Source organism: Panthera tigris, chromosome A1 (assembly GCF_018350195.1).
Source record: "Panthera tigris isolate Pti1 chromosome A1, P.tigris_Pti1_mat1.1, whole genome shotgun sequence".
Taxonomy (NCBI): domain Eukaryota; kingdom Metazoa; phylum Chordata; class Mammalia; order Carnivora; family Felidae; genus Panthera; species Panthera tigris.
The window spans coordinates 88,564,226-88,582,689 of NC_056660.1; positions in this window are offsets into that span (position 1 = coordinate 88,564,226).

Below are 18,464 nucleotides of genomic sequence, written 5' to 3' on the forward strand. Positions count from 1 at the left end.
CAACTCCGAGGAACCCTCAACCTGGAGAAGCAATCCAGATCCAGTCAACCTACTTAAACTGACCCTCAAAAAGACACTGGCCCCTGAGATCTCCAGCCCTGCTCCAGCCACATCTGGAAGCTGGCTGGCCTGCACACGGAAGAAGCTTGAGGAATCAACATGTGGACCAAGCCCAGGGGTTTGGATGCAACTCTGCCAGCCCTTTCCCCTCACTGGTATCATAGCCCTGATCTTACTTCTTACTGTTGGGCTGATAGAGACTGCACCAACAAGCTGGACATGGGACAAAAGATGCATGCTGGATCTCACATACCTCTTATGGATGGGAGCATTATTAAGTATTGCCTGTATATTATGATAACCTCTCTCACCCTCACAACTGCCACTTAACCACTTTGCCCCCAAGGTTGTTATATGACAATAAAGGGGTCAAGGGCATTCAGTACCTTCACCTCCCTCCACAAAGATTGTTACAAGGGAGAAACGCCCACTCTGTCAGTCACCCACTGCCCCAAGGACTAAGTATTGGACCGTAGAGATAACCCAAAATTTCAGGAACACATGTCACAACGAGGGCCTCCAGAGAGGGAAGCAAGCTCGCTACATTTCCCTTCCTCAATGGGAGATCTCAAACAGGGGAGGTGTGCAAGACAGAGCCTTTCAAAAAGTTATAGGATACCCAGGATAGGGTAATACAAGCCACAAAGGCAACCACTCCCCTGGCAGCCTACCAGCGATTGAACCTTTCATCCCTCAATCAAATACCAATTCCTCCACTCCAGCATTGGGCCAACTCTACAAGTCCTCCATAAGATAATCACACCCAAACCTGCTGGATGTGATGGCCTTCAGCCAAAGAGCTTACCTAGCCACTCCTATCCCTTTGACATGGGAAGCTCCTGAAAATCTAAAAACCAACATCTCTGTCTTAATTGGACTCCTGGACACTGGGATCCGTCTCACAAATGACAACAATCTAATCTGTACAGTTCCTGATGTATGAACAGTACCTCTCTGTGTGAAAGAAATATAACTTTAAAGAGGAATACAACCCCATGTTCAACCCCTGGGGTGTTCTATCTGTGTTTTAATTTGTCCTGCCGATGCTTAGAGGCCAACTGGACTCAGATATGTTTTTCCATCCTCCTAACCCCAAAGATATCCGTGTACACTGAAGATCAATTCCTAACAGTGTTTAGCCCCAAGTCCCAGGCTAAACGGGCAATCCTGCTACCTGTTCTTATAGGAGCAGGAATTGTGACAGGAATAGGAACCAAAATAGGGGACATAGTTTCATCTGTAGGACTATACCATAGACTATCTCAAGAGATAAATGAAAACATGGAATGGGTGGCAGATTCTGTGGTAACCTTACAAAGCCAAATAAACTCCCTGGTGGCAGTGTTCCTCCAAAATAGGTGAGCCCTCAACCTCCTCACTTCAGAAAAAGGAGGGACTTGTATCTTTCTGGAGGAGGAATTTTGCTATTTTATAAACCTGTCAGAAATAGTTACAACTAAGGTTAAGGGACTCAAGGAAAGAATTCAATGTAGACAACAGGAAAATACTCAATCGAGAGAATGGGATCTCACAGACTGGGCATCCTGGCTCCCTGCCCTGGCGGGGCCCCTCTTTTCCATAATTTTACTTGTGACCTTTGGCCCCTGTATACTAAATACCCTGGTAAGTTTTATTGGAAACACTGTTGCTCGCCAAACTGCAGCACATATTTTAACCCTCCGAGGGTACAAATCATTAGAACTAAAAAGTGATGCCTAATAAAAGATTTTTAAAAAGGCATCAAAGGGGGGAATGTTGGAAAAATGAATAAAGTTTACACAAGATGGCTGATGGGACTACAACAAGCTCTGGTCTCTGGCTTAGAAACCCCTCTTGTAGGTTCTTCTTGCCCTGTTTTCCCCACGAGTGAAACCACCCTCCCCCACAAATATGGAGGCTGACAACTATAAATTACACTTCCCGCTTGCATTCATTGCTCAGAAATTTAGAGAAATGGTCTCCTCTGAGCCCGCCAGTGTTAAATAAATCTCTGATCCACCAAGATCTCTGAGTGCCACTTGGTTTTTCCGCCTGCATTCCAGCCTGATTCAGTAACATCAGGACTACACAATGAAAATCCTAGAGACTTCCAGGCTAGGACTCTCAGTCCCTCACAGGAAAACCTGTTTAGAAAAAGATCAAGGGAATTGGAAGGGATGAATTTGGTCCAAATTCATTGTCTCAGATGAAAATGGAATAAAACTCTGAATGAAGTGACTGGCACAACTCCCAGAGAAGGTTGAAATCCTGGGACTAGGGAAAACCTGGGCACCGTAGAGAAGTGGAACATATTTTACTTCCCCTTGGGAGTCCTAAAGTAGCATAAAAGCCCTACATTTGAATTCAAACAGTGTAGGAAAGCTAGAACACCTGCCAGCTTTGCAGCTTTTCCTGCCAGAGGGTAAAAGCAGTATGATTTTGGGGGCAGAGTCTCAATATGGGCTGATGCCAAGGCTGTGGGACTGGGTTCTGAGTTTTAGGGTTTTGAGTAGTTTCTTTCATGTTTACCTCCTGTAAAATGGAATGGGCACATGGGGACACTTAGAGGCTCATAAAGCAGGATGTTCAGGTAGTCTATGGCAGGGGCACAGAGCACAGCAATAAACACTGAACAAACCGACACTGAACAAAGAAAACTCCCCAAGTTTTTAGGAGGGAAATATTTTCCTCTTGATATCAGAAATTAATTGTTCTGGGGGTAGAAAGACAATATTCATATATGCTCGCTGGGAGTTAATCAGCTCAATCTGTGTGATTTTTTCCTCTGAATGTGGCCCTGAAGGCCACATCTCCATCAGCTTTTCTCACAGAAGTGAGGCCAACTGTCTCCCAACAAAATATCACCTGCCCTTACCCACAAGCAATCCTCCTGTGCTTAACACAATCAAGGGCCCAATACCTCCTGTTCCCAAGGTAGATCTGGAAGATACCCAAGGGGCACCTGTTCCTAAAGCTATTCCAAACTTATGGGAACTTGGCATGACTCCACAATTAAAATTGGAGAAAACTGCTGCCAGACTCTGGCACTAAAAGTCTCCCAGTGAACACACAGCTAGGATAAGTGTAAGAGAATTGAAAAGGATACATTGAGACCTAGAGTTCATCATTTCACTTGAGAGCAGAATGAAGCTGTAATGTTACAGGCACAATTCCCTGGGCAAGTTTGGTATCGAAGGAGTAAGAAAGACCTGTGGCCTGCCTGAAGAGAAGTGGAACATCTAGCTATACCAGAGAATTATGGAAGCAAAAATCATGCACCCCAACCAACTTCAAGAAAGTCTGGAATGTGTCAAGCCATCTCCAGCTTTCAAGCACTGCCTTTCTGTGGACAGATACCATTGTGAGTCACAAGGTAGGCTCTTGCTCCTGGCAAGTCTGCAGATTCGGGTTTGGTATTTCGGTCCTTGAGTATTTTTGTACCCTAAGCTGCTCGGTGAATGGACTTGACATGCATGAACCCTGAGGGTCTCAGGAGGTCAGTAGTTCAGGCTTCCCTGAAAGGAGTGGACAGAGAGCAAGAAAATGGTCCTATGCCAACATAACCCTGCCAAAAACAGAGTTTTCCTGGCAGAAGGTCAATCTTTACTTTTTGATAGCAGGAATTAACTGCTATGTGATGACACATGGTGTGAGTACAGGCTCCCCAGGAATTACTGGGCACTGTCTGAGGACAGCCCTGTAGCTGCTGAATTTGACCCTAGGCCCTTGCTCCAGAAAGCATATAGGATCCTTCCCAACATCATCCGCCCCTGTGTACATGCAAACCTCTTCTGCTGACCACATTCAAAGCCCCTGTGCCTCTTTTGGTTAAGGCTTGTCTTGCAGAAGTTTTCCATGGACTCCCGTTGCCCAGCCTATTTCAGGTTACTGGGAAATAGTCAAAACTCTATGATTAAAATCAGAAAATGTTCCCCGATTATGTCTGTCAATGTCCCCTAATGCAATCTTCATTAATGTAAGAACAAGGGAATCTGAAGGGAGGCACCGAGGGCCAAATGTCTTCATCACGGAGGAAAATGGTAGAAAGCTTCACATGAGGGCACTAGCACTTTTCCCGAGGCAAGGTTGGTGTCATATCGCCAACATAAGTGGGCCACATCTAAGGAGAACATCCTTGAGCTAAACTTAGGGGCCCTGTGTGCAAAAGGGCTGTCACTCTTTTCCATTCCCTTCCTTCAGTGATATAACAGTGGTGGTTTGGAGGCTCTTGTCTGGCTCCTGACTCATATCCACGTCTGTGGAAATGAGTTCTGGTGTTTTAGTTACTATGTTTACTTTTTCTATCCTTACCTCTCCAAGTATAGACTTTGCATGGGCAAACCATTAGAGTCTCAGAATGAAGTATGTTCAGGCATTCCAGGAGGTGGTGAGAGCAGGGAGTGACCATCTGGGCCAACACAATCCGGCTAAGCACTGAGTTCTCAGCAACAGAACAACCTTTCTTCCCCAACATCAACAACTAATATCTATGTGGCAGGACACCACTAGAGTGGGAACTTGACTAGTTTCTTGTCACTGTCTGAGGGAAGACCAGTCTCTGCTGACTCTAACCCCTAATCTCAGTCTTTTTTTGCCCCTGAAGCGAGGTGGGCTCTTTCCAGCACCACCTGCATCGAAGTGCATTTGGGTTTTATATTCTGTACTCTATTTCACAACTAACCTGATTGTTTTGCAGCATGGTATCTTTCTTTGGATTGCATTAAACACACAGTGACACATCACTCTGTTTTATGTCTTCAGCTATTTAGACAATAATATAACATTGGACTAAAGTGGGAAGCCTTCTGGAGGTTGAGCTTTGAGTCATTCTGTGTGATCTCCAAACAGGTAACTGATATCTGACACAAGTATAGAAATACCTAAACTCACGTGAAAGGCAGTCTGTCATTTGTGGTTGTTGAATTCTGTCAAATTCTACTATCACATGGGAATAGTGAGTTTGAATATTTTGAAACACTTCTGATTAGAAAATGTAAAGAACCACTGAAGTTTCATGATATCACATTCTTCTCCCATTTTTTCTTAATGTATTCTAAATATTTGAGTGGAAAACAGTTGATTTTATGATATTACTGATGAACTGTAAGTATAAAGACAAAATAAAAACAAGCGTACTTGGAATACGTAAGTTGATCCCTGTAAATCATTAGGCTTTTGTTTTTGTTTTTGTTTTTCTTTTTTTTGTATGTGCTCTTTGGAATATGTTCCACAATGAAGCCTCCAGCTTTGCTTTTTTTTTTCCGGATTAATTTGGCTATTCAGGCTCTTCTGTGATTCCATGCAAATTTTGGGATTGTTTGTTGTACCTGTGTGAAAGATGCTGGTGGTACTTTGATAAGGATTGCATTAACTCTGTAGATTGCTTTGGGTGTAAGAGATATTTTAACAATGTTTCCACTTCCAAACCATGAGCATGGAATTTTTTCTCATTTCTTTGTATCATCTTCTATTTCCTTCATAAGTTTTCAGAGTGCATATCTTATACCTTTCTGGTCAGGTTGATTTCTAAGTATCTTACAAAGTATCTTTGGTGAAATTGTCAGTGAGATTGATTCAGTGATTTCTTTTTCTGGGTGGGTGGGATATGGGATAGATGGGTGATGGGTATTGAGGTGGGCATTTGTTATCATGAGCACTGGGTGTTGCCTGTTCGAGATGAATCACTTAATTCTAATCCTGAAACCAATATTGCATGCTAACTATGTTAATGAATGAGAATTAAATAAAAATTTAGCATACAACTGGAAAAAAATGAGCAGATTATTTTATCTTGCTATTTGTACACTCCCATTTTGACCCTTCTATCCTGACTCAGAATTTTATCTTGGAGAATTTAGCTCCTGCACACAATTTTGTTTTGGTATTGTGCTTAATAAACATGAAAATCAGACATACGTGAACATAGGATGCCTTGGGATAAAGTGTTTTCAGGGAAAAAATAATAAAACACTTCAAATCCTTGATCAATTTAAAAAAGTGTAGCTCAACATACCAGTTCTAGTTTATCTGAATTTATTTCATAATGAATGATTTTTCTTCAGGACCAATTAATTGTTATGTAAATGATTGGATGTTCTAGCCCCACCATAATGCATTAAGTATAGATTTTGCCTTTTTAAATTAAAAAAAAAAAAGGAAATTATATCCTGACATGTTAGAGCAGGGACATCAATGATATGTGATCTCCAATGGTGGGCAAGCCATAATCAGTTATAGACTAGCCACATCTGGGGATCATTTATATGAAGAAGAAATATATCTGTAGTCTGTTTGTGTCACTGTTACTTTGACATCTACTGCAGGTGCCCAAACCTCACCCTTAAGCAAAGCAATAACTTTGACATTGGAGCACTGTGTCACTTTGGAAAGGATCTGTGTCCTTCTGAAGGACAGATCTCTGTATGCCTAGCAGCAGAGGCAGGTATAGAAGTAGGCTCTATGATTCTGAGATATAGTGCTTCTGCTTGGTTGATATCTAGGCCTTCTCTTCTGGGAACTGTACGTGGTAGTGTGGTGGGTGGTTGCTCAAGACCCACTTCTTGAGTGGAGCCTTTGCTGCATTACAACATGCCTCTTAAAACAGGGAGCACACTCATGCACTGTCGTGTTAATGCTGGGCATAGACCTGATTTTTCCTCCAAATTTTGGCTCCAAACGTTTGCCTGTTTTATACAGGTTTTTAGGCACACAGGGACACTTAGTGTACAGGTGTGGCTGAACATTCCCCACCTGACACCCTATGCAGTATTAAGGGAAGCTGACATCCCATCTTCTAGAGAACTGGCTTTTGTAGTTCTCTATGCAAGCTCTCATTGTACCATAGAGTGATCTGATCAAGAGACAAGGACTGGCCCAGGTCACAGGAGGTGGGAAGAGTCCAGAGGATAAGGCTGGGCTCTGCCTTTTTAGGCCATGGCTCAAATCCCTCCCATCAGGTTTGCTTTAGAAATGAGAGAGTCTAATGTTCTGGGAGGAATCGTGCCCACTTGCTCTCCGTGTGTGGTCATTTTACCATCCAGTCCCCACATGTGCACTGGCACACACATACTGATGGTGCGTTCAAGAAAAATCAGACCTGGGTAAGTGACAAGAGAGAAAGAAGAAAGAAGATAGAGTTCTGCCATGGGGCTGCAGCATCCATTTTCTTAGCTGTGTGCTCAAAGGCCCAAACATGGCCAAGGAATTCCTGAAATTGGTAGGTTTCTGCTGGGCACAGGGCAATCCTTAGCCCATCTCCAGAGGAAAGGACTAGGGTAATGCAGTGTAACTCTGTGGTCATCTGGAATTATGATGAGCTAACTCCCCATAGGGTATATAATAAGTACAGAAGAAAAGGCTTCCATGTTCTCCTGTAGTGTGTTGTGTTATCAGTGGGTTTCTCCAGGGTTCCATGTAATCGGAATGGGTCAATTGGCCTTGGCTCTCCATCAATGGATGTCTGTGTTCTAATTTACTAGATAAATGCTTTACACTTGCTGGAAGCCTTTGAGAGCCAAGAGAAGCTTGGAGCCTTGGGTTGGTGAAGACTTGGGATAGGGAAGGGCATGTCAGAACACTTTACACTGAGTCTACCCTTCAAGCACAATAGCAGTCCTTTTTGGGCCACCAGGGTTTTCATTTGGAAATATGGGGCTCATTGTCCTGGTGACATCAGGATGCCTCATAAGTAAATAGTATACACTGGGATGGACAGAGAAAAAGGAATGGCAGAAGCCTGAGATCTCTTGCACAGCCCAGGTGCCTGCAGATCCTGAGCTTTATCCTGGAACCTTAAAGGGTCACTTCCTTCATGTCAGCCACATAAAGATGCTGAGTTTGTTTCGGGGTTTCATTCCTGTGGCTCCAGTGTTAGTGCTGGACATCAGAGAACAGGCAGAATCCTGTGTCAGTGGTGCTTTCTTCTCTTCCTCCTTCTCCTCTTCCTCCTCTTCCTCTCCCTCCCACTCCCCTTCTTCTTCTTCTTTTTCTTCTTTTCTTCTTTTTCTTCTTTTCTTCTCTTTCTCCTTCTCCTCCTCCTCCTTCTTCTTCCTCTTCTTCCTCTTCTTTTCCTGACTGACACATTAATTATTTAGTAGCATGGTATTTAACCTCCAGGTATCCATGGTTTTTGCAGATGTTTTCTTGTGGTTGACTTTCAGTTTCATAGTGCTGTTCTCAGAAAAGGTGCATGGAATGACTTCAGCCTTTTTGTATTTGTGAAGGTCCATTTTATGACCTAACATGGGATATGTTCTGAGAATGTTTCATGTGCACTTGTAAAGAATATGTATTCTGCTGTTTTAGGATGGAATGATCTCAATATATCCGTTAAGTCCATCTGGGCCAATAGGTCATTCAAAGCCATGTTTCCTTGTTTATTTTCTGTTTAGATGGTCTGTCCATTGTTGTAAGTGGGGTGTTAAAGTCCCCTACTAGTATTGTATTGTTATCAATTAGTTCCTTCATTCATTAGTAAGTGTTTAACGAATTTGGGTTGTCCTAAGTAGGGTCAATATATATTTACAAGTGTTGTATCTTCTTGTTGGATTTTTCCCTTTATTGTGATATAGTGACCTTTTTGTCTATTGTTACAGTCTTCGTTTTAAGTCTATTTTGACCGACATAAGATTGCTATTCCAGCCTTCTTTTGGTAACCATTTGCATGAAAAATGCTACCCCATCTTCTCATTTTCAATCTGTAGGTGACTTTAGGTCTCAAACGGGTCTCTTATAGACAGCTTGAACAGACCCATAACCAGCGAATAAATTGAATCGATTATCAAAAATCTCCCAACAAAGAAGAGTCCAGGACCATATGGCTTCCCAGAGGAGTTCTACCAGACATTTATTTTTTTTTAATTTTTTTTTTAATTTTTTATTTTTTAATATATGAAATTTACTGTCAAATTGGTTTCCGTACAACACCCAGTGCTCATCCCAAAACTACCAGACATTTAAAGCAGAGATAATACCTATCCTTCTCAAGCTATTCCAAAAAATAGAAAGGGAAGGAAAACTTCCAGACTCATTCTATGAAGCCAGTATTACTTTGATTCCTAAACTAGACAGAGAACCAGTAACAAAAGAGAACTACAGGCCAATATCCCTGATGAATATGGATGCAAAAATTCTCAATAAGATACTAGCAAATCGAATTCAACAGCTTATAAAAAGATTATTCACCATAATAAAGTGGGATTCATTCCTGGGATGCAGGGCTGGTTCAACATTCGCAAATCAATCAACGTGATACATCACATTAAGAAAAGAAAAGATAAGAACCATATGATCCTGTCAATCGATGCAGAAAAGGCCTTCGACAAAATCCAGCACCCTTTCTTAATAAAAACCTTGAGAAAGTCGGGATAGAAGGAACATACTTAAACATCATAAAAGCCATTTATGAAAAGCCCACAGCTAACATCATCCTCAATGGGGAAAAACTGAGAGCTTTTTCCCTGAGATCAGGAACACGACAGGGATGGCCACTCTCATCGCTGTTGTTTAACATAGTGCTGGAAGTTCTAGCATCAGCAATCAGACAACAAAAGGAAATCAAAGGCATCAAAATTGGCAAAGATGAAGTCAAGCTTTCGCTTTTTGCAGATGACATGATATTATACATGGAAAATCCGATAGACTCCACCAGAAGTCTGCTAGAACTGATACATGAATTTAGCAAAGTTGCAGGACACAAAATCAATGTACAGAAGTCAGTTGCATTCTTATACACTAACAATGAAGCAAAAGAAAGACAAATAAAGAAACTGATCCCATTCACAATTGCACCAAGAAGCATAAAATACCTAGGAATAAATCTAACCAAAGATGTAAAAGATCTGTATGCTGAAAACTATAGAAAGCTTATGAAGGTAATTGAAGAAGATACAAAGAAATGGAAAAACATTCCGTGCTCAGGGATTGGAAGAATAAATATTGTTAAAATGTCAATACTACCCAAAGCTATCTACACATTCAATGCAATCCCAATGAAAATTGCACCAGCATTCTTCTAGAAACTAGAACAAGCAATCCTAAAATTCACATGGAACCACAAAAGGCCCCGAATAGCCAAAGTAATTTTGAAGAAGAAGACCAAAGCAGGAGGCATCACAATCCCAGACTTTAGCCTCTACTACAAAGCTGTCATCATCAAGACAGCATGGTATTGGCTCAAAAACAGACACATAGACCAATGGAATAGAATAGAAACCCCAGAACTAGACCCACACAAGTATGGCCAACTAATCTTTGACAAAGCAGGAAAGAACATCCAATGGAAAAAAGACAGTCTCTTTAACAAATGGTGCTGGGAGAACTGGACAGCAACATGCAGAAGGTTGAAACTAGACCACTTTCTCACACCATTCACAAAAATAAACTCAAAATGTATAAAGGACCTGAATGTGAGACAGGAAACCATCAAAGCCCTAGAGGAGAAAGCAGGAAAAGACTTCTCTGACCTCAGCCACAGCAATTTCTTACTTGACACATCCCCAAAGGCAAGGGAATTAAAAGCAAAAATGAATTACTGGGACCTTATGAAGATTAAAAGCTTCTGCACAGCAAAGGAAACAACCAACAAAACTAAAAGGCAACCAATGGAATGGGAAAAGATATTTGCAAATGACATATCGGACAAAGGGCTAGTATCCAAAATCTATAAAGAGCTCACCAAACTCCACACCTGAAAAACAAATAACCCAGTGAAGAAATGGGCAGAAAACATGCATAGACACTTCTCTAAAGAAGACATCCGGATGGCCAACAGGCACATGAAAAGATGTTCAACGTCGCTCCTTATCAGGGAAATACAAATCAAAACCACACTCAGATATCACCTCACGCCAGTCAGAGTGGCCAAAATGAACAAATCAGGAGACTATAGATGCTGGCGAGGATGTGGAGAAACGGGAACCCTCTTGCACTGTTGGTGGGAATGAAAATTGGTGCAGCCACTCTGCACCAAACAGAAAAAACAGTGTGGAGGTTCCTCAGAAAATTAAAAATAGACCTACCCTATGACCCAGCAATAGCACTGCTAGGAATTTACCCAAGGGATACAGGAGTACTGATGCATAGGGGCACTTGTACCCCGATGTTTATAGCATCACTCTCAACAATAGCCAAATTATGGAAAGAGCCTAAATGTCCATCAACTGATGAATGGATAAAGAAATTGTTGTTTATATACACAATAGAGTACTACATGGCAATGAGAAAGAACGAAATATGGCCCTTTGTAGCCACGTGGATGGAACTGGAGAGTGTCATGCTAAGTGAAATAAGCCATACAGAGAAAGACAGATACCATATGGTTTCACTCTTATGTGGATCCTGAGAAACTTAACAGAAACCGATGGGGGAGGGGAAGGAAAAAAAAAAAGAGGTTAGAGTGGGAGAGAGCCAAAGCATAAGAGACTGTTAAAAACTGAGAACAAACTGAAGGTTGATGGGGGGTGGGAGGGAGGGGAGGGTGGGTGATGGGTATTGAGGAGGGCACCTTTTGGGATGAGCACTGGGTGTTGTATGGAAACCAATTTGACAATAAATTTCATATATTGAAAATAAAATAAAATAAAATAAAATAAAATAAAATAAAATGGGTCTCTTGTAGGCAGCATGTGGGTGGGTCTTGTCTTTTAATCCATTCTGCCTCCCTATGGTTTTAATGGATTAATTTAGCCCCTTTACATTCAAAGTCATTATTGATGGATACCATTTTTTTACTTGTCTTGTGATTTTTTTGAAGATTTTCTCTGATCATTTTCATGACATTATCTCTTTCATGTTTTCCTGATTTTCTTTAGTGATATGTTTGGATTCCGTTATGTTAATTCTTTGTGTATTACAGTGGTTTTTGATATTTGGCAACCTTTAGGTTTGTATATAACCTCTACTATATATAGCTGTCTACATTAAGTTGATCATAATTTGACTGAACCCCTTGTTTTCTCCTTTCCTCCACACGTTTGAGGTATATGGTATATGTTTTCTATCCTTTTCTGTGAATTCTTTGAATGGTTTCTGTACAGAAAAATTCATTTCACTGCATTGTATTTTCTACTTTTATACTGACACTTTTCATCTGTCAATTCCACTGAAAGAGTTCCTTTTAATATATCTTGATATTCTGGTTTAGTCATCATAATCTGTTTAGTTTTTGGTAGTCTGAGAAACTCTCCTCATATTCTGAATGATACCTGTGCTGTAGAGAGTATTCTTGACCACAGAACCTGACCCTAAGGCTGACCCTCACACTAACAAATTCTCTCAACTGAGCCCTCCAAGTAGGCCTTTACCATTTTTCATGCACTAACTCTAAGCCAAACCATGGCTCTGACCCTAATCGGGCTTGAATGGTAGCTCTGAGGAAACTATTTGTGACACATGACTGATGCCAGATGACTCGACCAGGGACAAAAAAGCTAATGGTGCCATTTTCAATGACTAAGAGACAGCCAAAGAGTATGATTCTGAGCAAAATCCTAACCCTGGACCACACAAACTGCCTAGGCCTTGCACCTTGAACCAAAGCCAGTCACAAATCCTGACAGCTCAGCACTGTGAGCTGTCCTCAGCTCAGCACTCTGTGGGGAGTTTTTCACTGCTGGTGGATGGACCACTACCATCTTCCAGGCCCTATGCCTAACCCTAAATATGACTCTGTTCCTACCAAGGCCTGGATCCCAGGTCTGACCAAAAAAGGAATTTGGGAAACAGGACTAACTCCAGATAACTCAAACAGGAATGGAGAAGGAAGTGCTGCTGTTTGCAATGACCAGGATGAAGCTCGAATGTAGGATTGTGAGCCAACACCTAAGACTAACCCTCACCATCACCCTAGCCCTGAACATTATCCATAAGCCTGAACCTCACCCTAACACTTGCCCTCCCATCAGAACTTTGGGGAGTGCTACACACCAGTGCTGGACAGGCAACTACCATCTCCTGGTGCTTAAAGCTAACTGTAGCCATGGCCCTGGCTCTTTACAAGCCTGAATCTCAGGTTGGTGGTAACAACAGAAATGAGACACATGACTGATGCAAGGTTATTCAGTCCCAAGCAGAGAAAAAAAAGCATGCCTTTTGCAACAACCAGGATGGAACAAGAAAGTTTGATTCTGAGAGAGAATCTTACCCTAACTCATACCATCATCATAGCCCCTGAACATGACCCTCCCCCTAAAACTCACCCTCACCTCAGCCCTCCAGGGAAGGCTCTGCACTGCTGGTGAATAATCTCTTATCATCTAATAGACTCTAACCCTAACCCTAGCAATGGCTCTGGCCCTACCTGGTTCCAGAGTACAGATCTTTGGAAACCACAATTTGGGGACACAGAACTAATGTGAGTTTACTTGGCCATGTATGTAGTAGAAGGAATCATTGCCATTTCCAGTGACCGGATCGAGTGACAGAGTAGGATTCAGAGTGAAACCCTAACCATAATCCACACCAACAGCTTAGCCTCTGAATATAAACCTGAAGACTGACCTTCACTCTGGCCATCACCCTCTACTCAGTCCTCCAGGTAGGGCTTCTCCCTGCCAACAGATAGGCCCCTACCATTTCCTGGGCCCTAACCCTAATTCTAGCATTGTCACTGGTTCTAACTTGGCAAAAATCCTATGTATGGGGAAAAAACCAATTTGGAATACATGACCACAACAAGATTATTCAACCAGGAACACAGAAAGAATCCATGCTCTTGGCCATGACTGGGATGGAGCAAAAGAGTAGGATTCAGACAGATAATCTAACCAGACCGCATACCATCAGCCCAGCCTCTGCACCCTGGGCTGTACCTAGGCTGATCCTCACCCTAACCCTCATCCTCAAAGACCTCTATAGTGAGGGCATTGTGCCTTGCTGGAGGATAGGGACCTATTGTCTCCTGGGCCTTAACGCTAACCTTTCCTATGGATGGGGTCCTCCCAAACCCACATTTCAAGTCTCAAGAAACAATGGGTTTGGGACACAAGACTGACTGAAGTTGATGCAGGCAGGGACACAGTGGCAAACTGTGCCATTGGGCATGAGTATGGAACTAGAAAGTATGATTTTGTGTGAAAACCTGACCTTAAGTCACACAATCCACCTAACTCATGAGGCCAAAAACTAAGCCTCACCCTTACCTTAGTGTTACCATCACCCGAGCTCTCTGTGATGGGCTTGGCACTGCTGGTGGATAGGCCCCTACTATCTTCTGGGTCCCAACACTAACCCTAGCCATAGGTCCATCTCGACCCAAGCCTGAATCACAAGATGACAGAAACAGTGGATTTAGGACAAATAACTGACTCAAGATGGCTCAATCGGACGCATAAGAAGAAATGGTGCTGGTTTCAAAGATCAGACCTGAAGCAGAACCTAAGGCTGACCCTCACACTGACACTTAACATCAACTGAGCCCTCTGTGTACATCTTCGCACTTCCAGAAGATAAGCCTTTACCATTTTCCTTGCCCTAACCATAACCCTAGCCATGGCCCTGAATGGGCCTGAATGTTAGATCTGAGGAAACAATGGATTCGGAACACATGACTGACCCAAGTTGCTCACCCAAGTCCATAAGAGGAAATGGTGCCATTTGCAAAGACCACGATGGAGCCAGAGGGTATGATTCTGTGTAAAAATCCTATCCTAGGCCATATAATCAGCTAGCCCTTTACCCCAAACCAAACCTTGAGGGACACTCAGGCTCAATTGAGCCCTCTGTGTAGGTCTTTGCACTGCCAGCAGATAGACCTTTGCAATTTTTCACAGCCTAACCCTAATCCTAGCCATTGGGCTGGCCCTACCTGAGCCTGAGTGCTAGTTCCAAGGATACAACTGGATTGTGACACATGAATGATGCAAGATGACTTGGCTAGGAACAAAGATGGATGCAGTGCCACTTGTAAGGACCAGGATGCAAGGACTGGCATGCAGCCTTGAGAGCAGGGTTCTAATCAAAATTCTAACTCTAGACTACAAAATCAGCCTAGCCCTTGAATTGAGACCAAAGCCTGTCACAAATCCTGATTATTGCCCTCAATCCATCCCTAGAGGGAGGGTTCTGCATTGCTGAAAAATTGACCCCTACAAACTGCCAGGCCCTAACCCTAACCCTAGTCATGACTATCCCTACTCAGACCCAGATCTCAGGTCAGACCAAACAAGGAATTTGGGACACAAGACTGATACAAGTTTACTTAGGAATAGAAAAGGAAGTTGTGCTGTTTGCAACAACTGGGATGGAGCTGGAGCGAAGGATTGTGGGCAAATACCCAACCTTAACCCTCACCATCACCTTAGAGGCCTAGGAACACAATCCATAAGCCTCACCCTCACCTAACACTTGCCCTCAACTCAACCCTTCGGGGAGTGCTCTGCACTACTGGCAAAGAGGTCACTACCATCTCCTGGTCCCCAATGCTAACATTTGCAAACTAGTTTCTTCCTAGGTGTCATTCAGAGTGAGTATCTCAGAGAAATATACATTCCTTTAAGTTGGGAAATCTGGCCAAGTCCTGATGTCTCTGGCATAATTGGGACACAGGACCCATCATTATTTACCTTTGAGAAGTATGCTGACAATGGGAGGCATAGGGTCTTCGAAAATGCCCAGCAGAGTGTCCATGTGCAGGCAATGCCAGGGCTTAGGAGGGAGCTGGCCTTACTTCTGGATGAAGGAGAAACTATATTAGACATCTCATTCCCAACTTTATCTTAATCTCCTCTGTAAAAGGAGCTTTTTTACAAGCTTTTTTTGAAGCTTTCCCTTCCTTATAACCCTTCCGACCCATTTTCTGTTTTCATAACTAGGTCATGGGTCACAACCAGGCGGAACTGGTCTGTCAGCCACACAGCTGCATCTAGGATTTGTGGTAAACTACCACTCTGGTCCTGTGCTATGTGAGAGCAATCAGTTCCTTCATCTCAAAGAAGAATGACCTTCCTGTCCATGAGCACCTGTTGCTTGTCTGGCGATGGTAATCCCCATGGTGGGTGGCCAGCTTGCCTCCCTCCCTGGCTGACTGAAATGTCTTCATCCTATAAGGCAGGTGGATCAGGCATGCACAGTAGACTTCAGGACAATTCAGCCCAAAAAAGCCCTTACAAGGAATACTGCACCATGACTTGGTGACAATACCTAAAGCACCAACAGGACCCCTAACCTGCTATCACTGAATCACTTCCCTTTCTATGTCCTGATGGGTAGGGAATACAAATGAGCCAAGGTCAGGAGCCTTCTTTCTCTTTCTTAAAGAAAAGTGCAAGCTTTTTGCCACATGGGCACCCAGGTGTAAGTAATGAATGCTTCTCTTTGCCCCTGCCCACCGGTGTTTCTTACTATAGACAACTGCTAGCCTCTCAGGAGATGGTGCTAGGCATGTCCTTCTCAGCTTCATCTTGCTCTCCTTTGTAATGAAACACTTTGGCCCTTTGCCTATTTATTTCCATCCTTTTGCTCCTTTCTTCAAACTAACATCTCTCTGGAATCCATTCAGATTCAGTGTCTCAGAGCAATATCTTCCAATTTAAACTGGGGCCTCTGGCTGAGTGCTAGTGACTCAGGCATAGATTGGCAGCAGGACCTCTTGTAACTTCCTATGAGAACTCTGTTCACAATGAGAGGTGTAGGGCATATGAAGGTGCCAAGATGAATATGGATAGATGTGGGTAGGTACTCATGAAAGTTTGGAAAGGGACTGGCCTTACACATAGAGCAAGGAGAAATGAAGGTAGATAAATGTGGCTAGCATAACTCATTACCATCAGTAATGTAAATACTTGGCATCCCTTATAGCCATTCCCACAAATTTGCAATTTTCTAAGTCTTGGGTCATATTCAGGGACAACTGGGCCGTCACTCACTTCACACAAGCAGAACCCAAAGATTGGTGCTAAACTGCCACTGTGGTCCATTGCTATGTGAGAGCAAACACTAACTTCAAATCAAGGGAAGGATGGCCTTCTTTCACTGAGTGCTTTGTGCTTGGCCAGCTCTGCTTAAATGCAGTAAAGGGAAGACATGCCTTCATTCTGTATCAAACATGATTTCCATATGCACACTATTCTTCAGACCTGGTGAACACAGAAAAGGCCCTTTGAAGAACTACTGTATCAGGTCCAGGTTCCAAACACTTGATAACCAGCTGGGATCAGGACACCCTTGCCTCTATATCAATGGTGCATTTATTTCCTGATGGGAGGGACAGGAAAAATCGCCAAATACAACTTCTCCTGTTTATTAATGAAAATACGGAACTCCTGCAAATTTTCACTCTCATGTACAGCCAATAGAGGTTTCCTTTTCCACCAGCTCTCAGGCTTTCTTTTCTGCCCAGACAGCCAGCCTGCCAGGAGACAGAAGTAGGCACTGAATTCTAACTTTAGCCCATTGTCTTCTGTAATGAACAGCTTTTGTCTTCCAGGTGCTTATTTGCATTTTATAGCTCTATTTTTCAAACTAGGTTCTACCCAGGAGCCATTCAGAGCAAGAGCCTCAGAAGAATGCACTTTGTTTAAACTAGAACATTGCAAGCTTTTTATTAAGAAAGGATGTTGAATTTTGTCAAATGCTTTTTCTGCATAGACAGGATCATATGGTTCTTTTCTTTTCTTTTATTAATATGATGTATCACATTGATTGATTTCCGAGTGTTGAACCAGCCCTGCAGCCCAGGAATGAATCCCACTTGATCATGGTGAATAATTCTTTTTATATGCTGTTGAATACGATTTGCTAGTATCTTACTAAGAATTTTTGCATCCACATTCATCAGGGATATTGGCCTGTAATTATCTTTTTTTACTGGGTCTCTGTCTGGTTTGAGAATCAAAGTCATGCTGGCTTCATAGAATGAGTCCGGAAGTTTTCTTTCCCTTTCTATGTTTTGGAACAGCTTGAGAAGAGTAGGTATTAACTCTGCATTAAATGTCTGGTAGAATTCCCTAGGGAAGCCATATGGTCCTGGACTCTTATTTGTTGGAGATTTTTGATAACTGATTCCATTTCTTCGCTGGTTATGGGTCTGTTCAAGTTTGCTATTTCTTCCTGTTTGAGTTTTGGAAGTGTATGTGTGCTTAGGAATTTGTGCATTTCTTCCAGGTTGTCCAGTTTGTTGGCGTATAATTTTTCATAGTATTCCCTGATGATTACTTGTATTTCTGAGGCACTGGTTGTAATAATTCCATTTTCATTCATGATTTTATCTATTTTGGTCATCTCCTTTTTCTTTTTGAGAAGCCTGGCTAGAGGTTTATCAATTTTGTTTATTTTTTCAAAAAAACAACTCTTGGTTTCATTGATCTGCTCCAGTTTTTTTAGATTCTGTATGGTTTATTTCTGCCCTGGTCTTTATTATTTCTCTTCTTCTGATGGGTTTGGGGTGTCTGCTGTTCTGCTTCTAGTTCCTTTAGGTGTCCTGTTAGATT